At 37.3% G+C, this 23,284-nt stretch overlaps 2 long non-coding RNA genes across 3 annotated transcripts in view; one reads left to right on the top strand and one right to left on the bottom strand.

Moving 5' to 3' along the window:
* LOC148116797 (uncharacterized) overlaps nucleotides 1-22,929 on the top strand; it is a 98,158-nt gene extending 75,229 nt beyond the window's left edge. Inside the window, exons 4-7 of one of the 2 annotated variants that reach the window (XR_015731363.1) lie at nucleotides 17,047-17,157; nucleotides 19,710-20,209; nucleotides 21,645-21,719; nucleotides 22,709-22,929. This is a non-coding gene — a long non-coding RNA (uncharacterized LOC148116797). Of the gene's footprint in view, nucleotides 1-17,046; nucleotides 20,210-21,644; nucleotides 21,720-22,708 lie in introns of both variants that reach the window. The other variant, XR_015731362.1, reaches the window with a different exon arrangement.
* Nucleotides 237-22,710, bottom strand: LOC148116798 (uncharacterized). The gene is made up of 3 exons (XR_015731364.1): nucleotides 21,610-22,710; nucleotides 20,466-20,593; nucleotides 237-1,521 (listed from the first exon to the last, which is right to left on the bottom strand). It is a non-coding gene; the product is annotated as an uncharacterized LOC148116798 (long non-coding RNA).
* Nucleotides 22,930-23,284: the final 355 nt, after the last annotated feature.

Genomic DNA, 23,284 nt, shown 5'->3' with positions numbered 1-23,284 from the left:
CATTGAATTGCAGGCTTGCCACGCCTTCGTGTCAGATTGGGGCCTCATGGGATTGGGGGCGAGGCTAAGACACAGAGAGGAATTCAGCTCTCACTCAGTTGTTGTCAAGATCTGAGGAACAAACCCAGCTATGGATGGTGGTTGCAGCGCCCAGAAAATGGACGTTCAGGTAAGCCAACGTCCGTTCTAGTGCAACCAACAAATCTACACAGCTGTTACAAGCAAAGAGACCGAACTCAAGAAAAATGAAAACTTTATAAATTGGCAGTGTAGAAGAGCACAGTGAGACAGGATTCATTTTTCAGACTGAGAAATAGAGCTAATATGGAAATCTTATTTTTACTTCTGGCTTACACTGGCCCTTTGCATTCACCTGGCTTCTCAGTGTTATGAATATGTGCTCTGTTGGGTTTCAGATGGTACGACCTGCAGTTCTCTATATTTCAGTGGTTGCTATTGCCGAGCCACTGCTCTTATGTTCTGACACTGATTTCTGTTAAAAGCAATTTAACTGCAAGATTGTTTTCATTATATCAGTATTTGTATTATCACTGCATTTCTCAGGGATGTTCAAATATATCTTCCCTCAGAGTTCATAAAAATCTAAAGTTCAGTATGCAGGTCAGATTGTTCCCATGGATATAATAAACTGAAAGATAACACAATAATTTCTCCCAAGAAATCACCTTCAGGTCTGTAACCAGTTATTTTCTGTGAATGAGGATTAGGTCCAAGATGGCAGATTCCCTTGTTCTTTCTTCCACTTCTAACAATGAAATTATCAACAAGACAGGACAAGACAAGTTGGATGTCGGATTCTTGGTAGAGTTAAATTCCCAGCAGCTGTGAAGACAATTGTAATCCATTATCCCTTTGTGTGTCTCTTTGAAACATTAATATATACATATGCATATACAAACAGATTCCTTGTAGATACTTTTTGCTTGCACTCTCCAAGCTAAGAAGAATCTCCACCAAAGTACAGGTAACTTTTTTGGCAGATGTTTTGCCTTATGCTCCAATAAGACTTCCTCAGTGTGTTGGTTGAGAGGTGAAGACATTAATGCAGGAAGACCAGAGGGTGGACAGTGTGGCATGGTCCAAGTGCAAGAAGGCTAGGGAAACGTATCAGAGTGACCTGCAGCTGTCCCTGCCAGCTTCCTCATTGACTTTGCTTGTAGGAAGCCAGCAGGGAAGATCACAAAAGGTAATCATATTATAAATGCAAGCCAGTTGCCAAGCACCTGTGAACACATGACTAAGGGAGCACTGCAATAGTTGGAACTTCAAGGACTGGTTGTAAGTGCCACGCATTCAGCATCATCACAAGTTTGAACAGTCATTAAGTGAGTGATGAGTAAATGAGGACTATCTGCAGTTAACTCCTGTAATCCCAAGAAGAATTAGAACTGCATGCTAGACTTCAGAAGAGCATATTTTGATGAATTCCAAGGGAATGAGAAGAGTCCATGAAGAGTGTAAAACCCACTGAAAGATATCAAACTGCATTGCACCAAATTCCTGTAAAAAGGAAAAAAATTGAAGAACTTTAAAAACACAAGTATGAATACCTGCAGAACTTTACTACTATAAATAAAAGAGGATTATGCATAAGAAATAGAAAGTGGGACATATAATCAAATAATACAAAATGTTTTCCAAAAACTAGGAATTGTGTCACAAAAGCTAAAGCTCAAAATAACTCGAGGCTTGTAAAACACTCAAAAACAGCAAAAAAAAAAAATCCCTCTGTTTGAAATAAAAGGAAAACCAACAGGAATGTATGTTTATTGTGAGAAAACAAATCAGTAATGAATTATTGGGAGGAGGCAGGACTTCTTATCTCCTATTTGCATGTCTTTTTTCAAAACAGAAATGGTCATCATTATGTCAGTGTAGCTAAGGTTAGGCAAGAAGAATATCCACAATTAATTGGGTTACATCCTAAGAAATTGAAAGAACTAGTGCAAATTTATCCAAGAACAACTTTGTGTAAGTTTTGAGAATTCTTGCAAGTCCCAGAAAATTGGAAGAGTGTATCTGTTATCCCCCTTTTCAAAAAGGAGAAGGGTAGGAAATTATAGACATATATCTTAAAATCTAAATTGGACAAGATTTTGAAACAGATTCTCAAACAGCAAGTCTGTGATCACACTGCATTTAACAGGGATAGGTAGGTAGGTAGGTAGGTAGATGATAGGTAGATAGGTAGATAAATAAATCATAACAGACTAATTTTACCTTATTCTTCAAGTCACTTATCATTATTTGATAGAGTTTAGTAGATCAAAAGAACGCTGTACATATAGTGTGACTGGATCTCATAACGCCTTCAACAAAAAACTTCATAACATTCTTAACATGGGCTTGATGATACAATTGTTAGTAGGGCAATTGCACCCAAAGAGTGTTCATTCCCTTCAATTCATTGGAGCCTTAGAGGGAATCATTGAGTGGCATGCTACATTGGTCTTCCCTAAGCCAAATGGCATTTAATGTTTTTAATCAATGACTTAGATAAGGGAGTTAAGGAAATACATGTAGCTTGCAGATGACATAAAACTGGGAGAAATGGCTATTATTTTAGATGAAAGAAAAAGGATTCAAAGAAGTTTGAACAGTGGGCTGAAATTAATACGATGGTGTTTAACAAGGAAATATTTAAAGTTCTAGCTGGGTAAGAGAAATTTAAGGAGCAACTACAGGACAGAGGAAACCTAGCTTGGCAGCAGAATATATCAGAAATGTATCTGTATTCTTGTCAGTCACAAATTAAACATGAGCCAGCAATGGAATGCAGCTGCTGAAAAAAAAAAAAAAAGCAAATGCTACCTTGGGATACATTAGCAGGAACACAAAATTCAGATCATGAGAAGTAATTTGTTCCATTTTCCTCTGCCTTGCTCAGACCTCATTTAGAATACTGCAACCAATTTGTGACACAATTTTGAAAAGAAAGAATTCAGAGGATGGTTTTCAAGATGAAGAGAGGCCTTGAAACTAAGAGATGTCTGTGGGGAGATGGTAGTACCTTTTTAAATATCTAAAAGGTTGTCACTTAGAACAGGAACTGCAAATATTCTTATGAAAGACCAACAGAGGTGGGGCCATTCTGATCTCCGAGGGAAGAATATTCCAAAGAGCAAGGACTCCTGCAGAAAAGACCTGTCTTTTAGTCCCTCTCAACTACTACTTTTTGGGTGATGGCATCTATAGCATGTCCAATCTGGTAGATTGAATTGGATGGATAGAGACTCTGGTAACTTAGTGCCAAGTCATGCAGGGCTTTAAAAGTAACAACATGGTAAAACTACTGTTGCTTTATAATTTTCCTCACATAACTCTGAAATTTAGTAACATAAAGATTTACTTTAATGGGAGATAGAGGAATCATCTATTTTTAAAGTATACTTTACAGATATCATTTAGTACAACCAAAAGTACGGGTATTTTATTGGTGTTGTTTTATTTTTATTCTTAAAGCTGCAATCTTCCAAAAGGTTGACAGTCAGGTCTAAGGTGACTAATAAACCCAGTATTTTCTTTGTCAAGATTAGAAAAACTAGACAAATTCTTGGTTACAGAAATTCTTGGTGCATGGCAGGAAAAAATTAAACACAGAGGTTAGATATAGTATTAAAGTTTTAATCCTTCAATGAATCAATACATAATTTATTTTAATTGGGATAACCTTTTAAAACTAAATTAATAAGCAAAACATTTAATCACAAAAATGTTTCTGAATATGTTCTTAGAAGCACAAAGGTCTATAAATATGCTTGATATAAACAAACAGTAGAGCTATTCCATTAGCTGATAACGGGTTTGCTATTAGAGTCTGAATTCCCCAAAGAATAGAAAGAACATAGGAAGAAATAATTACAAATGTTCATGGATAATTATGTCTTTTGTGTTTATAGTTTTATTAAACCAGTTTCATTCATTAACATTTAAAAAATGAAAATATACATTATTTTTATTTATTGGAAAAATAGGGTCTGTTGGGAAGTTTTGAGGAAGCTGTGTAAATTTTTCAGTTCTTTGTGGTATGTGGTAACGTTTGGTTTCAGAAAATGCATAATTAATTAGCACAAATGACATCAAGGGGACTATTTTCTCCTGGCCATTTAATCATTATAAATTAATGATGAGAAACGCAAAGTTGCCACAATGATTGTGCATAAAAATAACTATAGTTACTTATTTTTTAATAGAAAGAATACATAGAGATATATGCATTATGCAGAATATCAATTTGCTTTTAAAGGAAGGTTTACTACTGAATCCCAAATTTCTATTTTTTAAAGAAACTCGTTCCTTTCCATTGCAGATATGACCTACTAATTTTCTCTTATAACATGCCATTCAATATCAACTCCAAATATATATTTCTTAATCTAGGCAAAACCCATTTGGAAAAAAATATGCACATTCAAACCACATGCCTTTTTGCAGTGAAAGCAGAATAAGTGTACAACCCATTATACAAGTGTACAATCCTGTATCTCTCCACTATACCTATATAATACATCTGCTAAGTGAACCACAATAATTACCATTTGGCTTCCAGCAATTCAACCAGCAATTGAAGGTGCTGATAAAGCTTTACAGGGCAGAGGTCAGGGTTACCAATCTTCCATAATACTTTCATTCTCACAGGACTGGCTTTGTTCAGGCCCCAGCAATTAAGCAATGTCATTTTCTGGAAACCAGGAAGTAGAACCTCTCCATTTCCGCATTTGCCCTTTGGAAATAAATGGTCCTGGAGACACGCACAATCCCCACTCTGCTCATCTTTAAGCATCCCATAAAGTTCAGGCTTTCTCCCCTTATTTTGAGTTAAAATAAATGAGTGGGGCCCCGCGAGTTGAGGAATATGGATAGTTCCTTTTGTTCCCTTGAATGGTCACTGTTTTATGGATGTCTGTTGTAGGAACTGTTGCTTTTAAATTTGGGGTATTGGCAGGTTGGGAATGTAGAGATCTGAAGAGCTATCAAGCATGCTGAAAGAGGGGAACACTAACTAAGAGAAGTGGAGCAAGTTCAGTGGTCACCGAAAGCTTATTCTTTAATAAATAAATAATTGTTCATTGTGCAAGAACAGAGGTTTCCAAAAAAAAGCTAGTAGTAATCGGCCTTGAATTCTGAAGAGGAGCATTCCAATGCTGCCTTTTTTTCCTACAAGTTTTTCTTTTTCTTCCTGTTACGGGTTTTTATTTTCTATTTCATCTTTAGCTCTCCCATGTCATGGGTTACACTCATTTACTTGAGAATAAAATGTTGCTTTAAAGTACATCTTTAAAGCTGTGGTGGTGCAGTGGTTAGAATGCAGAACTGCAGGCTCAACCTTGACTCAGCCTTCCATCCTTCCGAGGTTAGTAAAAGGAGGACACGGATTGTTGGGGGCAATATGCTGACTCTGTAAACCCTTAGAGAGGGTTGTAAAGCAGTGAGAAGCAATATATAAGTCTAAATGCTATTGCTATTGCTATTTTATTTCCAAATAAGATTGCAGACCAAGTGAGGAAAATAAGGGAACAAGTTCTTGTTTTACTATTATTTGGATTGTTATAGATAATTTCTATGATATCTGCACATCATTATAAGAAGATATTGGCAAATTCTAAATTCTGGGATATATATATATAAACTTCAGGCTTGTCTTGACTGACAGTGAAAACTGTATCTACTAGATACCTGGTAAGGCAGTCCTCCATTAGACCAGCAAAAAATCTGTGCAATCTGTTTTCAATCCCCTATATTTCATTTCTCTTTACCTATCAGATGGTTGTCCTTGCTGTTCTGTTACAACTCCATGTTTTGTTCTGAATACAGAAAGTTGCATTCAATTCCTACCTATAATTAAATAGACTAAGAAACATGGTTTGAACTTTAGACTTCCTAATGCATATCCAAGTATCTCTGGACCTATTGTAGTGTCTTCAATCCATAGACTATTATTTTTTCCTGCTTAGACAGATACAGATGATGGCACTGAATTTGAAATGTATTTGAAATTGTTTTTGTAGTTATTTGGAATAAATAGCTTCACGTCAGTCACACAGGAATTTCCTGTTGGGGTTTTTTATTTAATTAGCAAAGCAAAGTATTCCCATTACTCGGGCAGCTGTTTTTGAATTTCATGAAAGAGTAGGAAACTTGCATATTTCTTATTATTGTATTGTTTTTGTTTTTGCTTTTGCAGGAGAAGTGAACATTGGTAGGATTTTATGCCTCTGGTGACAAAATAATTGGATACAGCTTGCAAACTATATACATTGACATAGGGTAAAGGGAACATGTCTCATCTTTCATCTTTTGGCTCCCTCTTGGACCTGACAATTTCTCCCCCTGTTGAATTGTAAAATGGATGGAGAGGAAGAAGAAGAGGAGGCCTCACAGTTTACCATTTTTCTCTATTATTTTCACTAAAGGACAAGTGGCAGGATGCTGTTCTTTCTCTTGGTTAGGCAATCAGGGCAAAGTGGTAGAACTTTTGTAAAGCCAACTAGTTTTTAAAAAAAATCAGAACTAGAGAGATAAAGAGAACTGCTTATATGTGAATTTGTTAAAAACCCTTGCACTATTCCTCTGGTGAATATGTAAAGAGAATGGCCCTGTAGGGTAGTATGATCCATGGTGGGAATGGAGGGGAAGTTCCTGCCACAGTGCATGGGAGTTGATCGGAATGGGAGAGTTTGCCTGCAGTAAAATGAAACAAAACAGGCACACTAGACAGCTCCACTTGAACTAGTACAAGTCAGAAAAGATTATTTTTGATGCATAGCAGGAAAAGACAAGGAGAGTTTTCCTTTCTAGTGGGCTGTTCAGGCCATCTTAATCCAGCCATAGCAAGATAGAAACAACATGATCAACTGAAAAGGAGAATGCAAATGAGTAAGGTATTATTAGAATATGGAAATGCATCTTCAAAACAAGAATTTTAAAAAGGATAATAAATAACTATGGAAGATAAATGCAGTGATATTTTGGCTCTCAAAAAAAAAAAAAAAAAACCAACCAACACTTAGCCCTTCAGGTTTCATCATTGGTCACAAGATGCAAAGGAAATGATATCTTCTTCCCATAACTCAGATACTTTGCTGGAAAGAAAAGTACTAGTCAGTTGCAAAAGAGAGAACATAATTTAGCTCCACTTGAAAAGTATCAAAATAAATAAATAACAAACAAAAGGACAAAAGTAGATAAAATTATTTTTAAAAATTCCAGGTACATAAGTATCATATTGATTGTTTTGTATTTATGGAGTCTACATTAAACAAATATATTGGGAGATAACTTCCTGCAGCCTTCAGATATGTATCACGGGGAAAGAAATTCCAGCAGTGCTTTAAAATTATTATAGTGCTTTGTCATTTCTATTAGAATGTTTAAGTAGAAACTATTCTTAAACACCTAAAATAGAAACTACAGGTTAAAAATACTCTAAAATGTAAGTATAATCCTCTGAACACTACAATTAATTCAGGGAAGTTTGTATTCAAGTAATCCATGCATGGAATCAAGTTAGCAATTTTTTATATAGGTTCTAATATTTTATCATATCTTCCCCTTTCTACTTTTTGCTATGTGTCAGTCTGGTATTACTCTTCTTCTATTTCTTTGAGTCTGCCAGAGGCAAGCACAAAAACTCACAAGGAAGTTAAAAGAAATAAAAGAACAGATGTGTGGGTGGGTGCCTATTGTGCTCTGCAAGCAGAGTTTCTCACTATAGACTGAATGTGCCAGATTGGTTGGATTTTGTGTTCCAACTGAAAAAGAGAAATTCCCACACATTAATTCCGTCTTTCTGTTAAAAAAAGTAATTTTATAAACTGTGATAAAGTACAGATTGTTACATTTATGTCATAATTGAATATAGTATTATTACGTTTATGTCATAATTGAACATAGTATTATGAGCCATGCTGGCGCAGTGGTTAGAATGCAGTACTATAGGCTGACTGCCAGCTGACTGCAATCTGGCAGTTCAAATATCACCAGGCTCAAGATTGTCTCAGCCTTCCATCCTTCCAAGGTGGGTACCTGTTTTGTCCCCCGTCCTCACACAGACAAATGCAATATCAAACACGCCTGCCAATAATTTATTGTATAAACAGATCAGAATTCCTGGCAGAAGAGAGTTCTGGCAGCTAACTGTAAAACACCTGCCCAGTCCAATTAGTACTCCCAAAAAGCAGGCGAGGCCTTATCTGCAGTCTGTTTCCAGAGCGACAAATTATCCACAAGTGTTTAGTCCAAAATATATCTGAGCCGAAGTGCAGGATTCATGATGTAACTCTTTAGAGTTTAAAAGTTTGTCCGTCACAAAGCCTGCCGAGCAATCACGCCCCCTTTTATCCCTTGTGGGGTGTGGCTCAGTGACTCAGCTCGATCCCTGGCCCTACCATGCCTCTTCCTTTGCTGCACACACTTCTCCCTCCGATGCTGCCTGGGATCAAGCCAGGATTCATCATTATCACTATCAATGGGTGCTCCGAAATGCCTTCCTTCTGGCCCATATCAGGCTGTTCCTCCTGGCCTTCGGATGGAACCTGAGGCATTGCCAGAGAGGAGGGTCCTGGAGAGGGAGGCCTTGTCAGTTCCTCCCCCTCACCTTCTGAGTCCTCTTCCTCCATGAGGACAGGCTCGGGAGTCGGAGTCACAACAGTCGGTAGAATGAGGACCCAGATTATTGAGAGCAATATGCTGACTCTATAAACCACTTAGAGAGAGCTGTAAAGCACTATAAAGCCATATATAAGTCTATATGCTATTGCTAGTATTGTCACAGAAAAGTGGAGGTTTGCAAAGGAAACAAGTTTGGGTTTAGGACAACATGGTATTGCACGATGCTATTGTGTGTATCTGCCTATCTACTTAGCTAATCACCTATCACATGCAACTTCCATTTTTTACCTAAATTCTATATGCTGCTGAGTAAATCTTAACTTTTAGAAGATTGGTATCTTAGCACTCTCCCACCAGCTCAGAAGAGCAAAGTAGGCAATTGTTCTCCACGGACAACTAAATCCTCAGTATTTCTTTGAAATAAATTATGTCATTAACTTCAACACAATTTATTTCACATTATTGTCTAATTTGTGTTAAGCAATACATAGAGTATATTATGAAATGGTGGGAGAAGAGGCTGGAAAAGAATTTGAACATAGTGGCAGATTTTGATGCTCCTCCTCCTCCTTCTCCTTCCATCAAACTGCAGTAGAGATATACCTTGCATCAGGAGGCCAGTGCAGTCAGGCTGCCTGGAGTAGGGGCAATGGCCCAATACTAGGAATCATCTTGGTCCTCCCCAAGAAGAGTCACACTTGAAAGAGAAGGGAGACTAGACAAGAGCACCTCAGTCCTGGTCAGGTCATCTTGGACATTGCTCAAAATCAGTCTAGGACAATTACAGGATCCACTGCAGGAAGTGCAATGGGCACTGAAGGAAAACTTCAGCCCCAAGAGTGAATTCTGGTAGTAAGCCAGCTTTGGAAGCATATGCCTACTTTACAACTGCACATCTGGATCCCACCAGAACACACACTCTTTCTGCTTGGACAAGCTGACAAGAGATTTGTCCAGGCACAGTGGGAGCCCTGTTTGACCAAGAAACAGTTTTATGAATGGAACTGTAATTCACACAAATTCATTTACACAGACCCTATCCTGAGAAATAAATACATAACCTTCCTTAGCAGACCCTCCATTTACCGTACATCTTAAATATAAAGGGCATAAAGTACATAAAGCTTTAACAGGGCAAAAGAATAATCATGAGTCACACATGCAGTCTTACTTAGCAAAGCAACTGTTCACACTTGAAGTGCTAAAGGAACAGACTGAAGCACTGCGGTGAACAGCTCTCAATCTAACAAAATGCAGATGTGCTACTGCAGCAAAATGCATCATGAACACAGTTCAAAGCAAACTCAGGAAACAGAATCACCTATGCTTATCAGATCAAGCAGCATAGTCTTCCTGCATATTACACTCTAAGGTCCACACATGAGAATGAGATGCACAAGTATAATCAACAATACAAAACCCAAAAATCCAGAAAAGCAATCAAATCAAAGGAAATTGTCAACATGAAAATTCTAGGGAAATAAAGATAACTAAACTGCACTGATGAAGGCCTGCTGAATTTTTGGTAGATATGTGTCCTCTGTGCAAGTTTTTTTATATGTGCATTTGTTGAGGATACAATGGTTTGGGAGATCCATTGTATTAAGAGAAAATGTATTTTTTCAAATAACTTGATACCAAGATACTGTATATAGGTTACTGTTAAAAAAATATAAATTTCGATCTGCAGCAAATCAGCATCAAGTGCAATTCTTTCAACAATAGTTACTCTGGTACCCTATACTGTGTCTGCTGCTAGACTGTGCATTAGCCCCATCTAGAGTGCTTAACAGTAATAAAATTATGAGTTATGATGTATGGATCACAGTAGCTAAATTATTCTTGGCAGTATTGGAGATAAATCAGCTTTGGAAACAACTGCCATGAAAATGAAAAAGATAAGTCACGCAATAATTTCCACAGAAATCCTTCATTCCTTTCTCAATAAACACATGAGATTAGCCTAGACTGTTTAAATCTCAAAACCAGTTCTAAACCCAGTGTGAGATGAATGTAGAAAACCAGTTTCTTCAAAGATTGCTTGGAATTCCATTCTCACAAATATCTTTTCTTAGAAGGCTACAGCTGAAAAGTACAATTAGATTATAATTATTCATCTTTTTAGTCCAGTAGAGATTTTTTTTTTCAGGAGAGGCCACTCAACTGTATCTTTAAGGATGACCAACACTGTTCTCTCAGACAGCGACATGTTCGTTATAGTCTGGACTGAACCAATCCATCAGCCATGATGCATATGATTTAAGACAAGAAGTTCACAGCATTAAAGCTATAAACTCATTGTCTGTATTCCCAGGCCACAATAGAAGGCTACAAAACTGAGAGGGATGGCTAATTGAATGCTCCACTCGAACGCACATGAAATCTGGTAACCAACTCAGCATGAAGGCAAGTGATTTAACCTCCAAAATGCTTAGGAAATTTATCATATAATACTGTAAGTTCCTGTAACTCAGCCTCCAAAGTTGAATTATACCATACAGTTCTATTGAGGATACAATGGAGAAAGTAATTTATTGCAAGCTGCATTGCTGTGTAATATCTATAGGTAAAAGCTGCAGAGTATATTTGGTCATTTTCAGGGCAATTGTCTACTATAAGTACTGTTGTCATTGTCCAGCCTGTTTTGTCATTATTCTGAACTGGAGCCTGCCACAGAATCAATTCTGTTGGTATTCTTAGGGTGTGGGTTATTAAACAGCCTTATATGTTCCAGAAATTCTAAATGAATAACCAAACAGTGCATTAGCTATTATTTGAGAATAATGGTATCAAGGCAACCAAATAATAAAGTCAACAAATTATGAGAAATGTAAATAAAAAGAATATTAAAACTCAGTCAGAGAAGAAGCAGTGATAATCTATGCAAAAATAGTATTTTATTCACTTCAGAGGGTAGCACAGTGATTTTGAAGAGAAAGGCAAGGGAGAATAACATACTGGACTCAATTAAATAAAGAAAATTCAGAAAATGGCAGGGGAAATTGGGGAAGATTAAAGAGGTTTTCATTGTATAGTGTTCAGATATAGAAGAAAGCAGAATGAGAAGCATAGAGACTTTTCCTGTAACAAGAAAACCAGAAATTGGGAAGCTTCCTGCCACAACAAAGAGGGAAAGATGCTTATAAGATATATCTAGTTGCCTCAAGAAAAAGCACCTCCATAGAATCTAGAATCATAGAAGAGGTTTTGCTTCTCATCTAAGAAGCTTCTTCAGCTCTAGCTGGATGATGGGGAATGGAAGGATTTACTGTATACTCCTTGCAGACAGTTGGTCATTTGTATTCTTTTTAGAGAGTCATTGAGGCCACCTGGAGGTTTATCTGTGTCATCAGGGTCACCCGAGTAGTGGAAATATTGAGCCTTCTTGGAACTGTTGAAAGGACCGTGTTGTAGACTGGAGATAGATGATGTTGTATCCTTCCCCCTCTGTTGAGAGAGAGCTATTCAATTTTGACATAGCTTCTTGGATGATGAGAAGTGAAATGTCTTCAAAGAAAAACCAGAAAGTCCAGTTGCCTTTTGAAAAAAGCACCTTTGGGACAACCATGACCTGGATGACTGAGAATCTCCATAGATATAATCTATCCTAGGAAAATGGGGAGAAACAAAGGTGAACACCACTAACAAAAAAGGATCAGAAAGAGACAAAACTGTGAAACTGGAATTTAATTAATTCTCCTCCTCATCCAGCAAAAGATGCCTAAAAGTTGATGACCCTAAAAATATTTTTTTAAAAAACTCCTTCGCTTCTCAAAGAAGCTTAAAGCAAGAACTAGCGAGTCTATTTGATTCTATTGTTGCGATTAACAATATGAGTTAATGGACCTGCTATGGTTTTACCAAGAACTAGCAATCAACCATGCAAATAAGGAGTTAAAGAGGGATGTTTGTTCAATCTTAGTTTGGAAAGGCCATGCTTGGATACCTTTAATAATATTTTTATTTTTTCTATCAGCACTGCTATGTCAATTATGGATTGCAACTACTAAAAGTACCCCATTTTTCTTCAAACTGGTATGCCTGACTCCTTGGGCATAATGATACCAGTTTTGACTGAAAGATGGAGTTGAGTTGATGCTTGAGATCAATGTGGATTGAATGCAGCATCTAGCTTGCAGAAATCTGAACTGAATTGCCGTGTGCAACTTAGAAGGGGAGAAGCAAATAACTCTACTGTGTACTAAAGTGCCAGGTTGGAGAAAGATCACTAAGAAGTGATCTTGTCAGTAGTTCATCTCATCTCTCCAACCAATGCCAGAACAGGATTTCCACAAAGGAGTCCCCAAGAATTTCCACAAAATTTGCTGGAAATCACCAGATTTCAGAAGTCTCCAAGGCAGTTAATATTAACTGATTCATGATCCCATTAGAGAAGAATCTCACAAAGAAATGACCTGACCATGACAATTCAGCCACTTAACACCTCCTATCTTCAGATTATCTTTCTTTGTCCAGGTACGAATCTAAATTGAGGGTATGTTTCCTCACAGTAAGCAGTTTACAGTAGTTATGTTTTTTCCCCCACTAAATCATTCTGACTGCTGCATTGTAGAAGGACTGAGGAGACTGGTAAAAGTGGAGACAAAAGCAGAAAGGATATAAAGTACTACGGAAGTATTTTTACACAAAACGTTAAAAATACGACAAGTCTTCAGCTCCTCCTCCCCCCAAAAAACCCATGAATAACTAGAAATATGATAGAGGCATATGAAATCATAAAAGCTTTTGAAAACATTAGCAGAGAACAGCTGCTCACTATTCTACACAAATATAGAAGAGAGCATCTGATGGAATTAATAAGCAAACAAAATTAATGATAGTATGTATGTGAGTGAAATACATGCAAAAACATGTCAATCTGATACAAAAGAAACTATACATCTGAACATGGCAATGATTAACAATATAGAAATATAAATATGAAAAGCTCACTATAAATTGTCTCTGGCAATAAAAATAAAACCTCAAATAGACAGTATATGATGTCAGAAATCCATTCCCTGAAAACACAAGAGAACATCTGGTGTTCTTTCTTATCAAGAGTTCTATAACAACCATATACTGATTTTGTTTAGTAAGAATGGCTGGAATATGGAGGCCATCAAATATATCTTTTGATCTTTTGAGTCCTGAGGTCCAGAATTCCTGATTTTACTTAGTTGTACCTTTCCAAAATATGAAAATCAATAATAAAAAATATGATAATGATGGGTTGTGGGTGAAGATGCCACAAGAAAGAAAAAAAATATTCTCGGCTTCTCCTCCAGCCTTTTTCTTCCAATGTGGACGACGTGCTGCAATTCGGGGCTTACTTCTTTGTCCACCACCCCTTTTTATTGACTTGCACCACAAAACAAGGTAGAAGAGCACAGCCAATCTAATCTTCCCATTGTATTCAGGGGCAGGTTCCAAATTCCATCGCTACCGGTTTGCTCGTGCATGCTCGCACGCTTCTGTGCATGAGCAGAAGCGTCCGGGCGGGTGGAGCCTCCTGCCGCTACCGGTTCACCTGATCCGGTGCGAACCGGTAGCAACCCACCACTGATTGTATTATAGAGAGGCCCTTCTCAAATCAATGGGCAATGCCTTTTAATGCAGACCAAAAATAACCCTGTTAAAGGTAGAAGAGAGCAGAGGCAGCATTTTTTCTTTCAATACAATAGAGAACCTGGAAACAATCTCTCTTATGGGTTGTATCCCAAAATTTGAGGAAAAGCAGACTGATACCTTGTACTCTGAAAATCAGAGAATTATGAGATGACTTTTATGAAGTAAAAAACCAAACCAAAACCAATAAATCCCACTTACCTTACTGTTGATAATATGTTGCAAACTTAATTGCTATGTTATATTTGGCACTGTCACATATTTTTGTAGCCCTGAATTGGTCTGGAAGTAGATGTGAGAGAGTTGCTTCTAGAATACTCTTTTTTTTTTAATTTTAAAATTCCCCTTTGTTTTGCTTTTTAATTTTTTAAGAAATTCTTTAGATACGTGCTGTATAGTTCTTTATTTTTGCTTTACTTGCATGTCTTAATCAATAACGTATTTTTTTTTAATTTAACAGTTTGAATTTTTTAGATTATAGCCTTTTCAATAACAAATAATGTTTTGAAATTATTTTATTTGTTATTGGAGGCATAGTGAAATTAACACTTTATTTTTTACTTTTGGACAAAGAAAATGGATTTAGAATCTAAAGACTTAGTGTTCAGAAAGACAAACCTATGATTCCAAAAAAATTGATGATTATAGGTCAGCGATGGATGTGTGCAATGAATTATGAAATCAATTTATGCATCTTGTATGTTTGTTTCTTCTCTTTAAACCTTTTTTTTCCCTTTTATAATTTTGTATATTTTTCTTTGTTTTTTGCATACAGTTAATAATATTTTTTTTAAAAAAAACAGTTCAGGCTATCATTGGTCATCCAGACTTCCCTAATTTAGTGTGAATTGGTCAGCATTTTTATTATGAGGTCTCACCACAATGAACAGGTATTACATTCTGCCCCACAAACTTGTTATTAACACAAGACTAGGTTTTTGCATAAACCTACCCTTGTAATTAAGGTTCAATGTGTTGTGTGAATTAAATAATGACATCATTGTTTAGTGCTCAATACACACATGCTCCCTAAATGTAATAGATCTTCTGTCATTCTGATAATCAAAAAGTCTCTGCTGCACAGAAAAATAGTAAGAAAATAATCACAATATTAATGGTCATGCAACAAATTGTAGTATGTATACCAACAGCTCAAGCAGAAAGTAAAGGGCTATTGCTGAATTCAATTAAAATACTGTGTTTGTCTTGAAATATTTTTTCAAGAGAAACTAGGCAAGTACAATATGGTGGAACAAGAGCAAGAATCTCTTCAATTCTGCTCACTCACCTTTACTCCACTTTTTCAGTTTAAATTGTGGATATTTCTCCAGACATCTCCCTGCTTTCTTCAGTGGCACTAATTTTTCTACGGTATTTTTCTTGTTAGAAAGATCTTCCGATTCCACCAAACGCATCAACAGGATTTTCCACTTACATTTTTCCAGTGGTGAAATTCAATTTTTTTTACTACCGGTTCTGTGGGTGTGGCTTGGTGGACGTGGCTTGGTGGGCATGGCAGGGGAAGGATACTGCAAAATCTCCATTCTGTCCCCACTCCAGGGGAAGGATACTGCAAAATCTCCATTCCCTCCCCACTCCAGGGGAAGGATATTGCAAAATCCCCATTGCCTCCACACTCCTGGGAGAAGGATATTGCAAAAATCTCCATTCCTGCCTCACTCTGGGGCCAACCAGAGGTGGTATTTGCTGATTCTCCAAACTACTCAAAATTTCCGCTACTGGTTGCCCAGAACCTGTCAGAACCTGCTGAATTTCACCCCTGCATTTTTCCCAATATTGAAAAACAGATACAACTTTGAGTAACATTCATTCAGCCAATCAGTTTGCTTTGCTTTTCCTTTGTGAGATTGTGCTTCATAATAGTGCTGACAGGTAGATGAGCTCACAAAGGAGTAGTAAATAAAACTTTTTGGTGGGCTGAATGAAAGCTATTCACTCAGAGATTTGTCTGTGTCTGCGTGTGCTGAGTGTACTGCTCTTTACTCATTGAGGATTGGTAGCTTAGATGTGGTTTGTTTTTATTTAATTGCATTTACATAATTAGGTTTAGTTTACAGTATTTGTTTATTTATTTATATTATTTAATATAAATATTATTATTTTATTTATATTATTTAATATCACACTTGTTTGTTTAGTTTATTAACACTTTATCATATTTAAGATATGATAGTAGAGCCTTGATAGTACAGTGGTTTAGTGCACCCTGTTATTAACACAGCTGCCTGCAATTTCTGCTGGTTCGAATCTCTCCAAGGCTCAAGGTTGACTCAGCCTTCCATCCTTTCTAAGGTAGGTGAAATGAGGACCCAGTTTGTGGGGGCAATAAGCTGACTTTGTATAAAATATACAAAAGAATGAAGGCTATTGCTTAACGCATTGTAAGCCGCCCTGAGTCTCCAGAGAAGGGCGGCATATAAATCAATTTTTTTTTTTAAAAGATATTTAGTTTACATTATCTTAGCTTAGTTTAGCTTAGTTTAGCTAAATTTAGGACATTGAATTAATGATGGAGACGTTCCTATACTATGCTGTTCCTAATATACTTTGTTTGAGGTAAGTTTTATTTATTTATTTACTTGTCAACTTGCATGTGTAACTCTAGGTTTAGTTTAGCATTCAAAGTGGTAACATGACATAAATATTAATAATGAAATAAAACAGGAATCAAAGGAGTGTAGGGACAAGCAAAAATTGCTTTAGAAAAATTTTTAGAATAACTTTTGAACCTGAATATTTTAAAACTATCTGTACATTTTCTTTCAGGCCCTTTCTTGGTGAATTGTGTTAATATCTTCAATTTAAACATATCTACAGAACAGCCTTCCAGAAAGGCTGGGAAACAAGTCTGCGGCCTTGCTTGGGGCACACAGAGAGGTACGTACTACATAGTTGTGGGACTGGTTGGAGCTCTCAAATCCCTTTTCCTAATTAATTTATAACATTGCATGCCTCTTTTAAATTTTCTATATGGCGCTCATGTTTTTAATATTGCATTTGTACAATACCTAAAGTCCCTCTGTGAGGGAGATGGGCAGTTCTTAAATATGATAAATAAACAAATGTGTGTTCTAGTTTCCCGGTTTGCTAAACTGCATTGGCCATTACTCCTGGTTAAGCACCCAGAAGACACTAATTAGTGAATATTGTTATTCCATATATCCTGTGTCCCTTTTTAGCATTGGAGAAGATTCAGCGTGACATTATCCCTATTTCAATTCATCAGGTGGATAGCCAAAGTAGTGGGGGAGGGGAGAGGGCCACCCCCATCCCTTCTTATTGTTTTTGGCTGTGACAGATGGAGACAACTACTGCAATGTATGGATGCTGCCCCACCCACCATATACCTGCTCCCATGACAATTAACCCATTTATTTACATTATTGAATGCTCTCTCGGCACAAACAAAGCACCTGAAAAGAAAAAGCAACTTTCAGAAAGGCAGAATCTTAGTCCCTAACAGTTGACTATGGACCTCCAAAACTACTCCCACCAACACGGACAGGACAAGACATTAGAATATATGCCCCACTCCTTACTAGCACTAATGATGTTACCTAATCTGGGTAATGCAAGAAAACAACCAAGTTCATAGAGCACTAAGGACCACTCATTTCAACCCTGAGCTACAAATTTTCTCCTCTATTGTCCAAATTATTGTCTTTTCTGCTTAAGCTTGCTTCTAATGTGACTTCAGCAGCAGTGAGGATGTACATGAACAAATAGGATTGGAAGTGATTGTAAGGCCACGTTTCTCATGATGCATCTTTTGTAAACTGGGCTGCTTGTGCAAAATTCATATTTCCTCAGAAATACAGGACAGAAGCAGGATGTGTGCTAGTTCTCCTTGTTTGGTTATACAGGTATAGTCTGTTATGTTCAAATCTGAGACATTTTGTTCAATATAAATGAGGTGTCATGTTGATTTTTAGTCAATTTGATCTATAAATATAGCAAAGCAAGAAAGCAAAGATGACCAAGTCTTTGAAAACCTAATCCCAGGACATTGATCCCTTAACATGTGGACCCCACCATTTTCATTTGATGCAGCAGTGAAAATCGAAAATATATTCTAAGTTTACTTCTTGCAGTACCATTTTTAATCTATTATGTAGAGATTTAGAAACAATATTCTTAAAAAAATATGGACTCAATCTGACACATTGTGTAGCCAATAGAAATCTGCTACCCTGTTTTCCCCAAAATAAGACATCCCCTGATAATAAACCCAATTGGGCTTTTGAGCGCATGGCAATAAGACCAAGTGCTTATTTCAGGGCTCATAAAAATATAAGACAGGGTCTTATTTTCGGGAAAACACAGTATTTTTCTCTCAGGCTGACTTCAATAGAGATATGTCCCCCCATAAATGAAAAAAGAAATAAAGTCCCAAGCAATTTTTAGTTCCTATCGTATCAGTCCGATTTAACTTTACAGAAAACAATCTAGTATGTTCTGTTAGCTGCAGAGGCAGAGCAGGTAAAAACGAACCCTTTTTACTAATGTATATCCAAGCGGGGTTTTTGTTGACCTGTGCTATGATTATTTCCAAGCAGCAACATTTCCAGAAATTTATATAAATATTTAGAATCCAAATAAAATTTTAATACAGTTCCTTCCAGATCACAGTTTTGAGGTATCATAGAAGAATTATATGGATTATATCAGAGGTGGGTTTCAGCAGGTTCTGACCAGTTCTGGAGAACCAGTAGCAGAAATTTTGAGTAGTTCAGAAAACCGGTAGTAAAAATTCTAACTGGCCTCGCCCCCATCTATCCTCTGCCTCTCTAGTCCCAGCTGATCGGGAGGAAATGGGGATTTTGCAGTATCCTTCCCTGGAGTGGGGTGGGAATGGAGATTTTACAATATCCTTCCCCTGCCACACCTACCAAAACATGCCCACCAAGCCATGCCATACCCACCAAGCCACACCCACAGAACTGGTAGTAAAAAAAAATTGAAAACTACCACTGGATTATATGCAAGGCTAATATTGTTTTTAAAGGTTTATTTAGAGCTATAGATTCCTTACAGATATTTAGAAGTAGAGGAAGGACAGCAAAATAATTATTCTCAGCAGCTTCATCTGTAATCAGCCTGTTTAAGGATTGCAGCTATTCACCATACTTTGTCTCACCTACAAGTATTAACATTTTGCTTAGAGGAGGCATATATAAATTCCATTGAAAACTAGTAAATAAAGATGCTACAATGTAAGATTGATAATCGATTGATGTAGTTACCTTCCTTTCAAAATGTGGCTTATGGTCCAAGCATTTTGCCAGAAGTACTGCAAATGGTCAGAATGTAGCCAAATATGATATGATTCAGCCAGTATAGATTGTATCCACACTATGATTTATAATACTTAGTAAATTCGCCTCTCCAGTTGGTTTGTCCTCAGGTGTTCAAAATGTTTCTTTTGGCAGATCTGTCTCCAGAAATACAGACATCAACAAAGAGACCAAAACAACTATTGTGTTTGTCTGAGAACCTGTAGCAGGATACAAAGGCAATCCTCCCTCGGCACCACACCTGACCCTTCCTATTTAATGACCAGTCTTAAATTTCAGGGTTGTTGGTGGGTTAATATGTAAAGTTTTTTGTGAATATTGTTTAATAGCACAAGTGTTTTTCCATGGAAATACGGGAAAAATGTGGATGGAAGAAGTAAGAAATGAGGCAAGAAAAGAAGCTGGCAGAAAAAGATGCCACCATAAGAGTTTAAGTAATTCGTTTCCTTACAATCCTGTTTTAAGCTCCTCTTTTTGCCTGCTTATTTACATATATTCTATGACTGATGTATGCATCATGTAATTTCGGCATCTTAATTGGAAGAGGAAAATTACCTCAGCCAGTGAAAATTGCATGCTTTAATAAAGAAAACAAGGAACTGAGGAACAAACTGAAAGAATATCCCGAAGCAAAGGTACTGTATAAATAAGGAGGTGTGATTAAATTCGTGATTAAGTTAATGGATCGAGGAAATGATGTGGATTTACAGTAGTATACTTAGAGTTCAATAAGGTATTTGGCAAAGTAGACCACAGCCTGTATCTGTGATATTCATGATATTATGAAGATAAGATAGAACAATGTTGGATAAACAGTACCACCACCAGATGGATTTGCAATAGGTTGATCAATCACAGTCAGCATGCAGCCCTCAATGAAACTACATGTACCTGGAGAGAAGCATGCACTCTTGGGCCCAGTTCTCTTCAACATCTTCATCAATGAGCTACATCAGGGGTGTCAAATTCACATCGTCACGGCAGTGTCAGGTGATATATCAGGACTTTTTTCCCCTCGGCTAAACCGAGAATGAATACTATAAGTATCTTACATGATAGTAAGAAATTAGAACAACCTCTGTAAGGTTCTACATTTAGACAAGAAAAACAAAATGCAAATGTACAGTATATGTGGTACCTTGCCCAATAGTAGTAACTGTAAGAGGGATCTTGGAGTCCTAGTGGACAACCATTTAAATATGATCCAGCAGTATGCAGCAGCTGCCAAAAAAGCCAACACAATTCTAGACTGCATAAACAAAGGGATATAATCAAGATCACATGATCTTTATAATGCCTTGGTAAGGGCACACTTGGAATACTGCATTCAGTTTTGGTCGCCACAATGTAAAAAATATGTGGAGACTTTAGAAAGAGTGCAGAGAATAGAAACAAAGATGATTAGGGGACTGGAGACTAAAACATATGAAGAATGGTGCAGGAACTGGGTATGTCTAGTTTAAGGAAAAGAAGGACCAGGGGTGACATGATAGCAGTGTTCCAATATCTCAGAGGCTGCCACAAAGAAGAGGAAGTCAAGCTATTCTCCAAAGCACCTGAGGGCAGGACAAGAAGCAATGGGCTTCAATGGATTAAAGTATGAGGGTTTTTTTAAATTTCTTTGCCATTTTAAAATAGTGATTTATTTCGGCATAAGTAGGCCTCATCAGTCATGAGATCAGATTTGCATGTACATGCAAAGATTTTTCCTTGCCGTTTGGGGGACTGGAGGAAAATCCACTGGACTGATTTATTTTGGCATAAGTAGGCCTCATTAGTCATGAGATCAGATTTGCATGTACATGCAAAGATTTTTCCTTGCCGTTTGGGGGACTGGAGGAAAATCCACTGGACTGATAGCCGTATTGTATGTTAATGGAAATCTAGTTTCAGAAAGCTTTAAAAATCAAATCAAAGTGTACCACTAAAATTCATATTTAAAGTCCAATATGATATCTACTGAATTAAATGGGAAAACTTTCAAAACTGTTGCTAAATTACAACTTCATGTTTGAGTGTTTCATGGTTAACTTACTTTTTTGTTGGATGTCTGCATTTCTGCTACAACAGCGAAATCTTCCGTGTTCCAGAGGAGAGACAAAGACAAGATCAATTAGATACTATGGATGTTCTCACGGTTTCCAGGTATAGCTATTCAAAAATGTTTAGCCAAATATAATATAGACAAAGATGAGATGCCATATTTATTGAACAAATGTGAAATCATACAGATTTATACAGGAATCATGTAAAAAAAATAAGAAAAAAATTCTCTCTGAATTTTTCCATGAGTTTTCCTGAGATTTTCAAATTCTGCAGAATTCTATGCCAGAGACGCAGAGCTAATGACATCCCATAATTGGGCAATATTATTCAGCCATAAAATAAGAGTTTTTAGACAGAATGCACTCTCTTGCAGCATTAGAAATAGAATTTAGATGGCTTGAGTGGTGGGATTCAGCTGATTCAGGCCGGTTCGGGTGAACTGGTAAATTGCTGGCTGGCTCCACCCCTACCTGCCCCACCCCTTCCAGGAGTCCCCATGCTCCCCATTTTGGCTCCCAGGTAAGTGCAGGGAGGCCTCCTAGGCCCAAAATGGGGAGCAGGGGTGTGTGGCGCGTCCCCCCGCAGCCCGTTTTTGCTCCCAGGAGGCTTCAGGGAGGCCTCCTAGGCCCAATACTGGGTGCGGGGAGGGGTGCGTGCAACCCCACACGGCCTGTTTTCGCTCCCAGGAGGCTTCAGGGAGGCCTCCTTGGCCCAACACACCCATGACCCATTTTTGCTCCCAGGAGGGTGCAGGTAGATGAGTGCTGCCTGTCACACCCCATGGCCATGGCCACGCCTACCCAGCCGGTCACTGCAGCAGAGAACCGGTTTTTAAATTATTTGAATCCCACCACTGGATGCCTTGTCTTGATATGCTAGGCTAAATTGTTCCAAAGATAAATGTGATGAAAAATCTTGCTAATTTCTGCCAAGAAGTTACTCATCATCTTAAATTATTGTCTCTTTCAAATTGGCTAGTTTTGACAAAAATGCTGTTTGATATATAATTTATACATGGTTTCTCTTCAAATACAGGATTGTAGTAACGTGTTTCTATTCTAACTTACTTGCTTTTAATCTATTTCAAGGAATTATATCTCAACTTCAAAGACACCTGTACTCATTTTGGGGACTTTTTAACAATATACTGCAAGGAGATGAAATTGAAGAGTGATTAACATCTGGCAAAACCAGGAAAGTATATCAGGAAGGCCTACTGAGATACACTAAGCTAGTATAATATGAAAGTGTACTGATGCATACAAAGTCAGTAAGTTTACCCTAATAAAAACATTATCTTGACTTAAAATGTATTTTGGTATATATTCCTGCCTTCTATTTTCCCCATAACAGGTCAGTGGATTGGGGTGAGAAAGTGATCCTGTCATGACCATGACCAAAGTCACTCTGCCATAAATTACATGATAACAAAAAGGAGACAAAGCTTTTGCAACTAGGATCTTGACATTTTTTGTTACCTTAGGCTGCAAAATTCCATTGGAGCAGATCTTTATTTTGGATCAAAGCCTTCTTCCTTGATACCTCTCCTAGAAAAAGTATACCCCCCATCCCTTTTGCTGAAAACACAATGCTCACATCTTAAAGGATAAAACTGACATAAACCTGTTGTCAGGTCAGACAGAATTAACGTTATGCCAATTTTG

Source organism: Pantherophis guttatus, chromosome 1, assembly GCF_059756535.1.
Source record: "Pantherophis guttatus breed Tessera chromosome 1, ASM5975653v1, whole genome shotgun sequence".
NCBI lineage: Eukaryota > Metazoa > Chordata > Lepidosauria > Squamata > Colubridae > Pantherophis > Pantherophis guttatus.
This window is presented reverse-complemented; position numbering and strand designations above follow the sequence as displayed.